The sequence below is a fragment of the Tupaia chinensis genome, unplaced genomic scaffold, assembly GCF_000334495.1.
Source record: "Tupaia chinensis unplaced genomic scaffold, TupChi_1.0 Scaffold000355_1, whole genome shotgun sequence".
In the NCBI taxonomy this organism is placed as follows: Eukaryota; Metazoa; Chordata; class Mammalia; order Scandentia; family Tupaiidae; genus Tupaia; species Tupaia belangeri.
In genome coordinates, this window is record NW_006159850.1 from 8792983 (window position 1) to 8807205 (window position 14223).

Below are 14223 nucleotides of genomic sequence, written 5' to 3' on the forward strand. Positions count from 1 at the left end.
AGGAATTTTTTTTCTCACAGTCTGGAAGTCAGAAGTTGGAAATTGAGATCTGAACACAGTCAAGCCATGTTCTTTCTGGAGGCTCTAGAGGAGGATTGTTCCTTGCCTCTCTGGCTTCTAGCTGCTGTTAGAACTCCTTGGCTTATGACTGCATCTTTTGCTGCTCTGTCTTTATATCACCTCCACCTCTGCATGTCTTTATGTCTCTCTTTTAGGGATACGTGCCATTACACTTAGAGACAACCCAGATAGTTTAGGATTAATTTCTGAAGATCCTTCATTTGGTCACACCTTTTGCTATATAATGTACTATATTCACAGATGCTGGGGATTAGGATGTGGGTGGGAAAAAAAATGACTAGAATGTCCATAACTTCTAAGGTCTGTAATTGAAGAAAGCACTTTCATATTGAGCCAGGAGAGCTTAGTAGTTACCTGCATAGGTTTTTAAGCCAGACTAAGTTTGAATCCCAGATCTCCCACTAACTGGGCATGTGAACCTGAGTAGTTACTTAACCTCACTGTTTCTGTCCCTATATGCAAAATGATAATGCCTCACCTCCTAGAGCTGGTGGAGGTATTAATGAGCGAGCACCTGGTAAGCACTGTCTAATCCACACAGCAGCCCATAGCCAAAGCTAGCCTGCAGCTGGTTATCAGATGGCCTGTGAACTAAAAATGGCTTTTTAATTTTTAAGTTGTTGAAAAATTCTTAAAAGGATATTATTTTATATTACATACCAATGATGTGCAATTCAAATTTTAGTGTCCATACATAGGAATGAGCCACACTCACTGGTTGACATACTGCCTATGGCTGCTTCCATGCTACAAACTCAAAGTTGAGTTATAACTAGAGGGTGACCTGGTAATTCAGCATCAACTTCTCAAAATCATAAACTTAATCACATCTTTTGCCATATAAGGTATATTCTGAGATAGTGGGGATTAGGACATGGACATATCTTTTCGAGGAGTGTCTTAGTGCATTCAGGCTGCTATAACAAAATAACATAAACCGAGTAGCTTACAAACAACAGAAATTCATTTCTCACAGTTCTGGAGGCTGGAAAGTACACAATCATGGCACCAACAGATTCAGTATCTGATGATGGTCCAGACAGTGTGAGGTGTATATGAATGAGCACTTGAGTGAGCACTCAAGCAGAGGCCATACAAGTGGCCTTCAAAGCCTAGATTATTTTATTATCTGGTCCTTAACAGGCAAACAGTGCTGACTCATGATCTAAGTTGTTAGAACCTACAGCCTTACTTAGCAAATGTGCCCAAGCACTGGAACTAAGAGGCCAGCATTTCTTCTCTGCTAGAACACCTGTCAGCCAGCCTAGGATGATTTCTACAGGAAGCACCCTAGATTAGCAGTACTATTCATCTAAGAGCAGAGACAGCTGGAAATGGAAATTCACACCATCTTCATCTCCTCTCTCTTTAATTTTGTCATTTCTGTGCATCCTTCATTACTCTCAAAGTGGTTTCTTCTGGGCAAAATAAATGACTAAATAAGAAACAGAAAAATAAATAGATGAGCAAAGAGTAACAGGATTCAAAAAGGTGACACATATACCATAGTCTGTGCTTTCTCTGATTTATTCTGAAAAATTCAGAGGTTTCCTATCTTCTGCTTGATTATCTGTTTCCGATTAATTAATTAATTAATTAACCCATTCAGCACTTTATGATCATGGATATATTGAGTATTCATTATATGCTAAGACTTGTGCAAGTTTTGGTGCTCAGTCACAGGAATGGTCCCACTGGTGTAGACCTCACCAAACTCCTGTCTCAGGGATCTTGCAAGACAATATGAGGTCTTTGGAGTAAATTACATAAAGAACCCTCTTTGTTCTGGTGGAGCAAATATAATAAGAGCTGTATGTAAGCTCAACTCATTTCATAGGCCAGTGACCTCACGCAGTACACAACCAGCACAAGTGTACATTGCAGCACTGTTGGGGCTCCTGGGAGGCCCTAACAGGGCCAGGAGATATATGGGATGAGGGGAGTTGAGGGCTACACATTGCCACACATGATTCACCTTGGTTGAGCTGAGAGAGACATCTCAGAGGGGGTGTCTTCTAAGGGGAGTCTAGTACTGACTGCATTGGAACAGCCTTTTTTCCTGTGTCACTGTTTGTCCTAAACATGGGGGTCAGAGGCATGGAAAGGTTGATTAATCCTTTGGCAGTTTCTGAAGCTTCTTTTGTAAAGGACTGAGAGAATTCATGTGCCGCCATTTAGAACTTTTCAATACAGTCGCTGGCATTGCATTTTTGTGGAGACGCTAAATGATTTAAGAAAGTTGGGAGATTGGGGAAAGATGTTTTTATTATGATGATTGTTCAGAAGCTTTTATTTGATTATATAAATTGTTACACTCAAGATTCTTTCTCAACCAAGACTAAGAATTACATGTACCAATATTCTCAAACCCATTGCTACTGCATAGAACCTTAAATTATAATCTTCAAGAAGAAAAGAAATAATCAGAGAAATTTATCATGATTGGATGGTCAGATATAGGGAAATCAAAACACAGTTTGCTATAGTGATGAATTTTCATATTAAAACAATGCTATATGTCATAGGTGATCTGCTTCTCTTTTCACTGGTGAGTTTATTTTCATAACTTCATCACTTATGAACTATGCTTGTATTTGAAGCATCTCTAGAGCCCATCATTTACATTTTGAGAAAAGTTTCCATATGTGAACCCCATCCTTTGAAAATGAAATCCATATGTGATTTTTCATCTGTGAAGATGAAGGCAGATACCTAAGGTATGTTATATAATACTACAGCAAGAACCCACTCTTTTAATAAAACCCAAGGAATTTTTAGTAGCAGCTGTGATAACAGAACCTAAAGGGTGTCATGCAGGGAGCGTAATAAAGTAGAGTAAAAGAATTTAGGTTGCATCTCTGAAACTCACTATGTAATGACAGTTATAAGCCTGTTGATTATGGTAGTTGGTGTCAGAAAGTTCCTTTCTACTCTGAAATTATAACTGCTTAGAAATCTTTCTTGAATCCTGTCTTACTTACATCACATGAAATCTTCACAAATGACTCAGTTCCAAAAATGCAACCCATCTCTATTTTAAAACTCCATATTCTCTTTCCTTGTTCTAAGTGTTTTCCATTAGGATGTATCACTATTTAACATGGTACATATATTAGTTAGCTATTGCTGTGTAACAAATACCCAATGCTTAGAGCTTTAAAACAACATTTGTATCTCATAATTTTTGTGGAGATAGATATTGGACATGACTTCACTAGATCCTGTAGCTCAGAGTCTTTCATAAGACTGTAAGAAAGATGGCGGCCAAGACTGTGGTCATCTCATGGCTCAACTGGGAAAGGATCCAACAGAAATTATTGGTAATCACTTCAGAAACTGCCTTGATAATAGTCTGATAACCAATTTATTTCAATTATTTATTTGTGTATCATCTTCATCCCACTCACATTAAAACTTTGTAAAGGTAGAGATTTTTCCAGTTCATTCCATACTACGTCCATGGTGCCCAAACCGGAGCTTGACACATGATTGACACTAAATTTTTTGTGGAATATATAAACCAATATGGAGTGTTCCTGCTTCTTAGAGACATTCTTTGTGTGACTTTTTTATTTCTTTTTTTGTTTGTTTGTTTCTTTAAGGTAAATAAATATGCAGTATTTTGTGTGTCAAAAGGCTGAGATAGTATAAAATCTAGGAGGAAAAAAAATAATTTGTCTGTTAGTGTAGCAGACAGAATATTGGGTCTCCAAAATGTCCATACTCTAATCTGTAGAACTTGTGAATATGTTTCCGTACATGGCAGAAACAGATTGTGACCTATAAGAAAATATACATTTGGCATGTGACCTTGGTTCCTGACATTAGAGCTTCTAAAACCCTTAGAATTTCCTAAGAAGTAAGAAGAGCACCTGCGTTATTCATAACAACCCCCATTGAACTATACTGGAGTTTATGCTATTGTGATGACTCTTGAAGGATGGGCATAATTTTCAGAGGAACCAAGCCTATGATTAGCAGGATGGAACTTTCAGCTTTATCCCATGGCCTCCAGATACAGGAGCCGGGTTATAGCCTAAGTTCAATTGCCAATGGCCAATGACTTAATCAATTATTCCTACCTAATGTAACCTCCATAAAATTTCACACTACTGGGTTCAGAGAGCATCTGGGTCATGAATACATGGAGGTGCTGGAGGTGCTGGGCAGGCAGCACATTCAAAGAGGGCATGGAAGCTCCAGGGCCAACCCCCAGTACTGTCCCTTTGCATTTCTTCCATTTGGCAGTTATTAGTTGTATCCTTTATAAAAATTGATAAGCATAAATAAATGTTTCCCTGAATTTTGTGAACTGTCCTAGCAAATTATTAGCCCTGACGAGGATTTGATAGACAGTCAGTTAGATGTATGGGAGTCTGATTTCTGATTGGTGTCTCAAGTGGGACAGTCTTGTGAGACTGAGCCCTTAATCTGTGGAATCTACACTCACTCCAGGTAGATGGTGCTAGAACTGAGTTGTAGGTCACAGAGTTGATATCTGCTGAAAAGGGGAGGATTAGTTGGTGTGGGGATGCATATGCTCACCTGAGAGAGACAGTGAGAAGAAAAGTGAGGAATCACCTCCAAGGGGGGATGGCCATGCTGCAATCTCTTCTCCTGGGATTTTGAATATGGACACACATGCACCAGCTTTATTTTCAAGCCACCAGGTCTGGGAATTGAACCACAGTTGGCCATGTGGGATCCCAGAGCCTTAACCATGATGCTACTTGCTGGCCCCTAGTCTTTCTTTTTTTAGAGACTTTGTAGATATGAGTGTAGTTATAGACCTGTATATGGGAGACTATCCTGGGATATCTGAGCAGGCCCAGTCTGATCACGAGTCCTTAAAAGTAGAGAATCTTTCCTGGATGTGATCTGAGATATGAAGGTTGGAGAAAGATTTCGTGTCCTTTGGATGGTTGTGAGTCATAAGAGGACATATGGAAGTGGGGGGAGAGAGTATACTAGGAGCTGAGAGCCACCCGTGCTGACAGCCAGGGAGGAAACACACCAGTCACACAATGGCGTGGAGCTGAATTCTGTCATGACTCTGAAGAAGCAAAATCAAGTCTTCCCGCTGTTGCTTCCATAAAGGAACTCCATTGCTAACACCTCAGTGTTAGTTCAGTGAGAATTATGCTGGACTTCTGATCTCCAGAACTTTAACATAATAAATCTGTTGTTTGCAACCACTAAGCTTGTGTTCATTTGTATGACAGTGTAAGAAAACAATACAACTGTGTTCAACAGCCCCAGATTCCTGGATAAGCTAAACATGATAGAAAGCTTTGGAAATAACAGTGGAGAGGTCAGCATTTGCTATCACCACAGACATAACCCAAGGATCATAAATCCTGGGTCTTTTGAAAGATCCTGATTTTCAGAGAAATCCTGATAGAGCTATGGATCATGCACTTCAGGAAAGAGCATTCCATTTTATTAATAAACATCCACAAAGATTTAGAGGTTCAAGGTCAATCTTTGCTCTGATAAGACTTTCGGGGAGGAAAATTTCTTTACTCTGAACTTGTCTCCAGAAGTTTGTTGATTTTTAAGAATTTATTTAATAGTCTGTTGATTTTTTAATGTATTTAGCTCATGTATTTCCACTAGAGAGAAACAGTGAAAATAGAAAGACAGCCTCCTGCAACAGGATCTTCTGCTGCAATCCATCCCTCCATCTCAACCAGCCCAGATCATGGGTACATTTGCACGTGTCCAGCAGGTCAGAGAAGTCCTGAGACTCAAACCCAGGGTCTCTTTCCATGTGGGTCCCTTTGTGTTACCACTCTCCCACCACCTGGCCCATCTCAAGATATATTCAGGTTCTCCTTCAGGTCAATATAGAGACAAATATGTAATGCAAACCAAGTTAACTGTCATTAGCTATATCCTGTTTTCATATCTTTAAGAAATTTTCTTTTTGAAATAAAAAGACACAGATCAGATGGATTTCACAAAGTGACTTGCAGCTATGCCAAGGCATTAACTCACAAGCAGCTGAGCAAGCCTCCCCATCCCCCCACCCCATCACTACTCCCCTGGTTTAATCTCCATCCTAACCTCGAACGCTGAAGATGACTTTCCCCAAGGTTTTGTCTCTTATGTATTTGGAGTCACGTCAATGGTTCTCTTTTACATCTGGCCTCGTTTACTCACTGCGTGTTGCACGTAGCAATGGTCACTTTATTATCACTGATGAACAGCAAGTGTGTAAATGAACTGCGCAGTACTTAAGCTCTTCACCATTGACGAACATTTCAGTTGTTTCTCCTTTGAGGCTACTGCAAACGGTGCTGCTATAAAATTCCCATATAGATTTTTGGTAAACATATTATCTATCCATTTCTGTCGGGTTTTTACCATGGGCAAAGGGATTCCTGGATCAAAACCACCCTTTTTTGATTTTGTCAGATCCAGTGAATGAAGGACTGGAGTGAGGGTGAAGTGAGTAATGTGAATTATGCCGATGCTGACTCAGATCCTGTTTTTATTGAAAATGCTGATGTATTGTTCACCAAGGATAGTTCTGTATGAATTATTATTTTTTATATTAATTATGTCTTGGATTTGGGGGTTCTTCCTTAAATTTTGCACTCAGGGTAAAGGCCTCACTTGCCTCAAGCTCATCTGGATCCTAAGCAGGTTTTGAATCTCCGTCAGTGCCTCTGGGTCTACACTGCTCAGGTGTGGTTGGTGTGGTCACAGAAGGCCCCTGGGGCTGGGCTGACTTGAGCAGGCTGTGAGGCACCCAGTCCTCGAAGCTCAAGCCTGTACCCACTGTGTTTCATAGGGATTCTGATTTATTTTCACATTGGCTCTTTTTATTCACACAAAAAATCCTTGCGCTGTGGTCTGAGATTTGAATTATTATTTTTTATATTAATTATATCTTGGATTTGGGGTGCTTCCGTCAGGAAGCCTGTAGGAACCTACTCCAAGTTTGGCTGCTAATTAATTAATTAATCACTGAAGTGGAGGCCTCTTTGGCCTTTATTTTTGGTTGCAGACTGGGAGAAAGAAGGAGGTGGTGGGCAGAGGAGGCAGGGCAGGCTCCTTGTGAAGGGCTGCCTATGGGGAGGGGCCGCCCTCCTACCAGATTAGGCCCAAAGGCTTCTCACTCAAATTCCCTTTTCCTCCATTTCTTTAGCAGGAAGAGATTCTCAATCACCTATTTCCTATCTCTGTAGCCAGCTCTATCCCAAAGCTTCTTCAAGCAGGTATCTGCCTGATAGGATGAGACTTTTCAGGGCTTGGTTTATTGGTTTAGGTAAGCAAATCCTCTTAAGAAAAATTGTTCATCAGCCAGCCTAATTTACTCCTCCAGAGCAGAACATTTTTTATTTTGTTAGTGTTAGTTGTCGGGCGTTCTGTGCATTGCAGCAGTGCATGCAAATCCAGGCTCAATTACAGCCGGCTGGGAGGTAGGGGCTGCCAGTGGCTGGAAACTGAGGTTCTATGTGGGATGCCGGTGATTGATTTCATGAGGGGTAAATGGGGCGATGCTATGACACCTCCAGAATTGATTGGGATGTGGGGCTGTAAGGCAGGCTCTCTGTTGTTTCTCGGTCTCCCACACAAGCTGCACTGTGATGCGATCACACCCCACGGGGAAAGATTGCTCACGTGTTTGTTTGGCAGACCGAGGGTCTGTCTCAGCCATGTTCTGGTTAATTTCACAAGCCAGCTACTGCGTCCCAATCACTGGGTTCCTCTCACTGCCTGTTCACTGGATGTTCACCCCATTTGTGACCCTAGCTGTGCCTTCCTGGCATCCCCAGAGCTGCTGTGAGGTGTCGGCCTACCCTGAAGGTTCTTAGCCAGCCCCATAGACTCTCAGGCTGGGGGAGGGGGAGGAGGGTCTCAATCTACCTCGCCCTCCCAGCTCACCTTCTCTTTCCTTTCTCTCCCCTCTGAGTTTGGACTCTGTGTAGTATGTTTCCTTTTAGGGATTCTCGTCACCATTTTCTCTGGTTCTTAATATGATCTCTCCACCTTGCACCTCGTAGTTCCCTTTCTTGTCACCATGTGGACTCTTCGTTTGACAATGTGATCAAACATCCTCAGAAAACTACCTTTCTGCTCCTGCTTCACCATCTCACTCCTCCCACAAAGCCTAGGGCACCCACACCCATGACAGCCTGGTCACAGAATTCTGTCCCCTTCTATACTTTATCATCACGTTTCTGTTCTCCTTGTGAAACAAATACGTATCTGTGTATCCTGAGGCATGCAACTCAGAAAGTGAAAGTTGTTTTTTTGTTTGTTTGTTTTGGAGAGGTTTTTGCTATAGGGCGTGTGCGCTTGCCAGACAGGCAGAGAGAGACAGAGAGATAGAAAGCGAGAAATCACCCCCCAGGGGGTATGGCCACGCCACAATCCCTTCTCCTCTGTTCTCCTCACAGGATCTTGGGCACGCACGCACACACGCCCGGCATGAGTTTTAAGCCATCAGGTCCGGGGCGCGAACCCCTTTCGGTTACATGGGAGTCCAGCGACATAGCCATTACGCTAACTGCTGGTCCTGAAAGTGAAAGTATTTTGTAACCCTTCCCCATCTCCCCAACAGTTTGGCATGTGTACCTCCCAAGTCTTACAACGTATTAGTACATGTGTCTGTGCGTGTGTGTGTGTGCACACACCTATTTTTATATTCACTTACCCATATTCTGAGATAGCTGTTCATGTCAGCACACATAGGTCTGTCTCAGTCTTTGTAATGGCTGCAGTGAGTTGCATGAGATGAGTGTCTCATCATTTATTTATCTAATTAAAACCAGAGACTCTTAAAGCTCGGCAAGTGCTTTCAGGCGGAGGAATGAGGAATTCCCTCTCCAGCAGCTCCGTGGGATGCTAGTCCAGCCCACATAGGTCTTGGGTTTCCTCAGGTACAGAACGTTTTGATGAAGCCTGGTCTCTGGGGTAGTGTCTTTATTTCTGCTTTTTGAATGGCTGGCTATTCAGCCAAGATGCAGGGAGATTTCCAGCTGCATTTGTGTCCAAGTTAGTTGAAAGGCGTGCAGCAGTTCAGGCAGGTCACTGGCAGAATCACTGCCATGTAATGTTTGAGTGACCAGTGGCTCCTTCTTGGCCCTTGCCCCTTGCATCTTTCAATTCTGAGCAGCCTCATCTACTTCCTTGACTTATACATGCTCTTTTAAAGAGTCTTGTTTATTTATTTCTTATTTTCATGACAGTGAGAGAGACAGGCACTTTCAACAGGGTCTCAGGTTGGGATCTTCCTGGCCCCCTGGCCCCCGCCTTCCCAGCTGGTCAGGATCATGGGTGCATGCCCCTCATGTGTACCACTCAACCAGGACAGTGCACCTTCGGTCTTTCTTATGGATCCAGTGTCACCAAGCAGCATGTCACTGCTTTGCTGCCGAGCCATCCCAGACTTTCATCTGCTTTGGATCTCTTCCTGGGCATCTCTACTTTGCCACACACAGGTGCAGACTCTTGGTCACACCGTGTTCAGAGCCAACTCACCTCTCCCTCGAGGATGTGCGAATGTTTCTGCCTAGCTGGACCCCTGTAAGATACTGGCTTTCACGCTTGCTAAATTTTCCCTTCTACTTCTGCCTTACCTCTTTCAGGTTCGTCCTCACTGTTTGGACTACGGCCATTGCAGAACCCCTTGTCTCTAACCTGCCCAGGGTGCCTCTGACACAGACCCCACTTACCTGGCTCTCCATCTCCTTCAGAGTAAAGCAAAAAGTTCTTTTTTTTTTTTTCCTATAGGGCGTGTGTGCTGGCCAGAGAGACAAACAAACAGAAAGTGAGAAATCACCCTTCGGGGGGATCACCACACCAAAGTCCCTTCTCCTCCATCCTCCTCCCAGGATCTTGGGCACACACACATACACACACACACACACACACACACACACACACACACACACACCTGGTATGAGTTTGAAGCCACTGGGTCCAGCACTTGAACTACAGTTGGCCATGTGTGAGTTCAGTGATGTAACCAATATGCCATCTGCTGACCCCAAGCACAAAGCTCTTAGAGGACACAGAAAGCCTTCTATACCACACCCTGGCCCTCTGCCTTCCTTCCTACTCTCATCTTTCACTCCACAAAGGAGTTTAACACTAGGCTTCTCACTGCCATCCCAGTGGCCACTCTGGCTCTTCCATCTGGGTCATCCTCCTCACCTCTTTTGTTGTTTGTTTTTAAGAATTATTTTATTTAACTTTATTTATTTATTTATTTTATTTGACCAGAGAGAGAGGGGAAGAGAGAGAGAAAGAGAGAGAGAAGGCAAGCCGCCAGGTCTGGGACTCAAACCAAGGTCGTCCATGTGGGAGTCCAGTGCTCAGTGCTCTTAACCGCCATGCCACCTGCCAGCCCATCCTCCTCACCCCTTTAAGTCTAAGAAGATGATTTATCTTCTTTTTTTTTCTTTTTTTCTGGGAGGTTTTTTTCACTATAGAGCGCGTGTGCTCGCCAGACAGACGGAGAGAGACATAGAGACAGAAAGCGAGAAATCACCCCCCAGGGTCACGCCACAATCCCTTCTCCTCCATTCTCCTCTAGGGATCTTGGGCACGCACGCATGCCCACGCGCCCAGCGTGAGTTCTAAGCCACCGGGTCTGGGACGCGAACTGCGGTTGACTACGTGAGAGTCCAGCGACATAGCCATTACGCTAACTGCTGATTCCCAGAAGATGATTTCTCTTCTGAGGAGCCTCCCCTGATCACTTAGACTGGATTAGGTACTTTTGTTCTTCAACAGGATAGTTCATCCCTCTGTCATTGTCCTTCTCTCATACAGTGGGATTGTGTACCTACACTTTCTCTGTGAATTCCCTTCCTGAGGAAGCTTCTCCCTTTACTCAACTTTCTATCCCCAGTTCTCATCACAGAAACAGATGTAAAACTCATATTCAGTACACATGGGATGGGTAGATGGATGGATGGGTAAGTGGATAAATGGATAGATAGGTGGGTGGAAGAATAGATAAATAGATGGTTAGATGGATGGATAGATAGATAGATGGATGGATGGATAGATGGATGAGTGGACAGATAAGATAGACAGGTAAATGAATGGATAGATGGCTGGATGGTTGGATCCATGGATGATTCTAAATAGCTGCCAATGCTACTCTAGTTTCAGGCATGAAAGACAAAGCTGAGGGGCTGGCAGGTGGTGTGGTGGTTAGAGGCATTGTATTCCCACATGGCAGACCACGGTTGGAGTCCTGGACCTGGCGGCTTGCTTCCTTACTTTCCCTTTCTCTCTCTCTGTCTCTCTTGGGTCAAATTAAAAAATAATAGCAAAGAATGGAATTAAATAAATAAATATTTAAAAAGTGAATGAAGTTGAGTGGTTTGAGGTAGCTCATCCTTCCCTGAGATGTCATGGCACTATGTTCTCTGCCTTAGAAAACCAACAGGGCCACAGCAGCAAGGTCTAGAGAGATGACCCTACCTTAACTTTGCCAGGGGATGACCCAGTAACCTCTCCTGTGATGTCTGAAGGAATATTGGTCCTCTCAATAGGATGCAGAATGAAGGGTGGAAGGACTGTTTCCCGCATTGCACAACCCAATAGTACCTCGGCCAGAACAAAACACAGGCTTAACTCAGAAGTAGCTGTGATGACTTCTCCCCTTGAAAGCTGCCTCATTCAAAGACTGGCTCATTCAATCTGTCTATCTAATAATGTAGATAATATTAATAATATAATAATACTAGCAGCCTACCATGGAAAGAGCCCAGTCTGTGTTCCAGATACCGTGTCCATCCTGTTCCTGACATTGTGAATGTAATCCTGTGGTAAACCTAGGAGTTAAGTGTGGTATGATGTTATAGCCTCCCATGTACACAGGGGATCCCAGAGTTCCAGAACTGTCCAGTCACCCAGATACTGGGTGGCAGAACCAAGCTCCAATCCCAAGCACTCTCATCCCGAAGCCTGTCTTCCTACTGCACCCAAAGCAGAAGGGAGGAAGGGAAGAGGACCTAGTATTTCTGGATGCCCAGTGCATGGTATCTTCTGCAGATGAGTCTCCTGACAGCCCTATGGCAGGTTTCATTTTCTTCATTAACTCTGAGAAGACGCAAGTTCCTAAGTGGTTCCCTGACTGGCTGGCAAGCAGCAGAGTGAAAACTGATCCCAGCTCTCCCTCCGTCTGCTCTTCTGAGTGAGAATGGGCAAGCTGGGAGGTGAGGATGGTAGTGCCAGGCACACCAGTGTGCCACGCTGGGTCTCCAGGGGCAGACTTGCTAAGTCTTGAGACTTCTACTTTTCCCGTTCTCCATGCAAATACTTCTCCCACTGATTTGTTAACCACATCCCTCTCGGATAAATGGATTGACAGGCTGTCTAATTTCCTTGTATCTTCTCGATCCGGGCGTTGTGAGCAGAGGGCCCTTATCCCCTATGCGGAAAGATTCTCATTGAAAATGCAGGCTGGAAAGGTTCATCCATATGCAAAGATGAACGCAGAGCTATTTACCATCGGGAACAGGGGGAGGGCTTCTTGGAGCCTACGGAGTTCCCAGGGACTTGAGGTGCTCGAGAGCCTCCCAGAGTCTTGGTCACAGATTCACTCTCCCTAGTCTAAGAGCCATTAGGTTTCTTAGACAGCGAACCATCTTTTTCTCTCCCTTCCCTTCACGTTAACCTTTTGCATTTTGAGTAAAAAAATTGAATTTTCACCCCAAGGGTGTATTGAGAAGAATCTCTCTGGAGTAGATCCAAATAGATAAAAGGACATTCTCTTGTTCTTTTCTTTCATTAAAAAAAATTTCAGAGTAGTCCCAAAGAGGGGAAAGGACACCTTTCAGTCACTCCAGCTATTTTAAATCTATCTATTAATCGAAGTTAAACAGTGCAGGTAAATACACAATTCTTTTTTTCAATTCTTAAACAAGTCTACTCATTTATTCATTCAGAAAAGGAGAGAAACAGTTCCTTTAACAAAGTCTTCATACTGCAATCAGCACCCGGCTTCGACTTGCCCTGGATCATGGCCACGCCTGCACCCTGTGTACTGTTCTTGCAGACACGAACCTAGAGCCTTTCCACATGGATCTGCCTTGCTGGGCCTCACATTTTACCTCTGTATTTACTGCTCAGCCCCAAGCATGCAGTACACACAGCTCTTCAAATTTTCATGGACACATATACCCATGCACCTACCACTGGGATGAAAATGGAGACTATTTCCAGCACCCAAGGGTTCCCTCTGGCCCTCTCCAGTGGAGACCTCCTCTCCCCCCATAACCATTGTTCTGACTCCTATCATTGCATGAGATTTGCCAGATATTAAACTTCCTGTAAGTGGAGTCACACATGGTGTGTTACTTCTTTCGTGAAGTCATTAGATGTCTTTTTGGCATTGAAAGTTGAAGGTTCTATAACTAAATGGCCCCTAGCTAAAAGGCCTAGTGAAAGTATATGAAACAATGTTTTGGGAGTGACTTTAAGAGATGCTCCTTGCAAAACAAAAAACCTCCTCAGCCTCTTCCCCAACTCAGCTCAAGTAAGACCACTGAATTAATTGACCCCAAATCTGGGTAGCATATTTAGGATGAACTGCTTAAAATATGCTAACTGGTCTATTCAAAATACACTTTGTGGGTGGTGGAGGGGGTCCCTCAAAGTCAGATGATCTTGTAGCAGCTACAAGCATTGACCTGTGATATAGCTGGTCCTTCACATGTGCTGCTCTGGCCCACCCAGGGTGAGTAGTCCCAGGATTTGTTTGTTTTAGGATAGTTAGTGATTCTTCTAAACGTAGTGCTGAGGATACCGGTGGCCAAATGAATGTGAGAAGTATTTCATGCTCTATCTCCATCTTAGAAATTAATAATGCTCATTATTAATTAGTACAGTCAATGCACTGATAAGTCCTGCTATAAAAAAATAGCTTTTTAACTCAGTTGAATGAGCATTTGCCATGCCTCTTTGTCCATAGAACTGTCTTACACTGGAGAAACCTTCTGTCTCACAGAGTGTATGTTTCCGATAGACTAAATCATGAGAGGCAGCAGAAATAAAGTCAGTCTTGGGGTAAAAGATGTTCATGTTTATGTTTTTGTTCTGAAAGGCACACGGCCTACATCTGTATTCGCTCAGATCGTCCTGAGATTTTTCAAAAAGTATTTAAGCAATCAG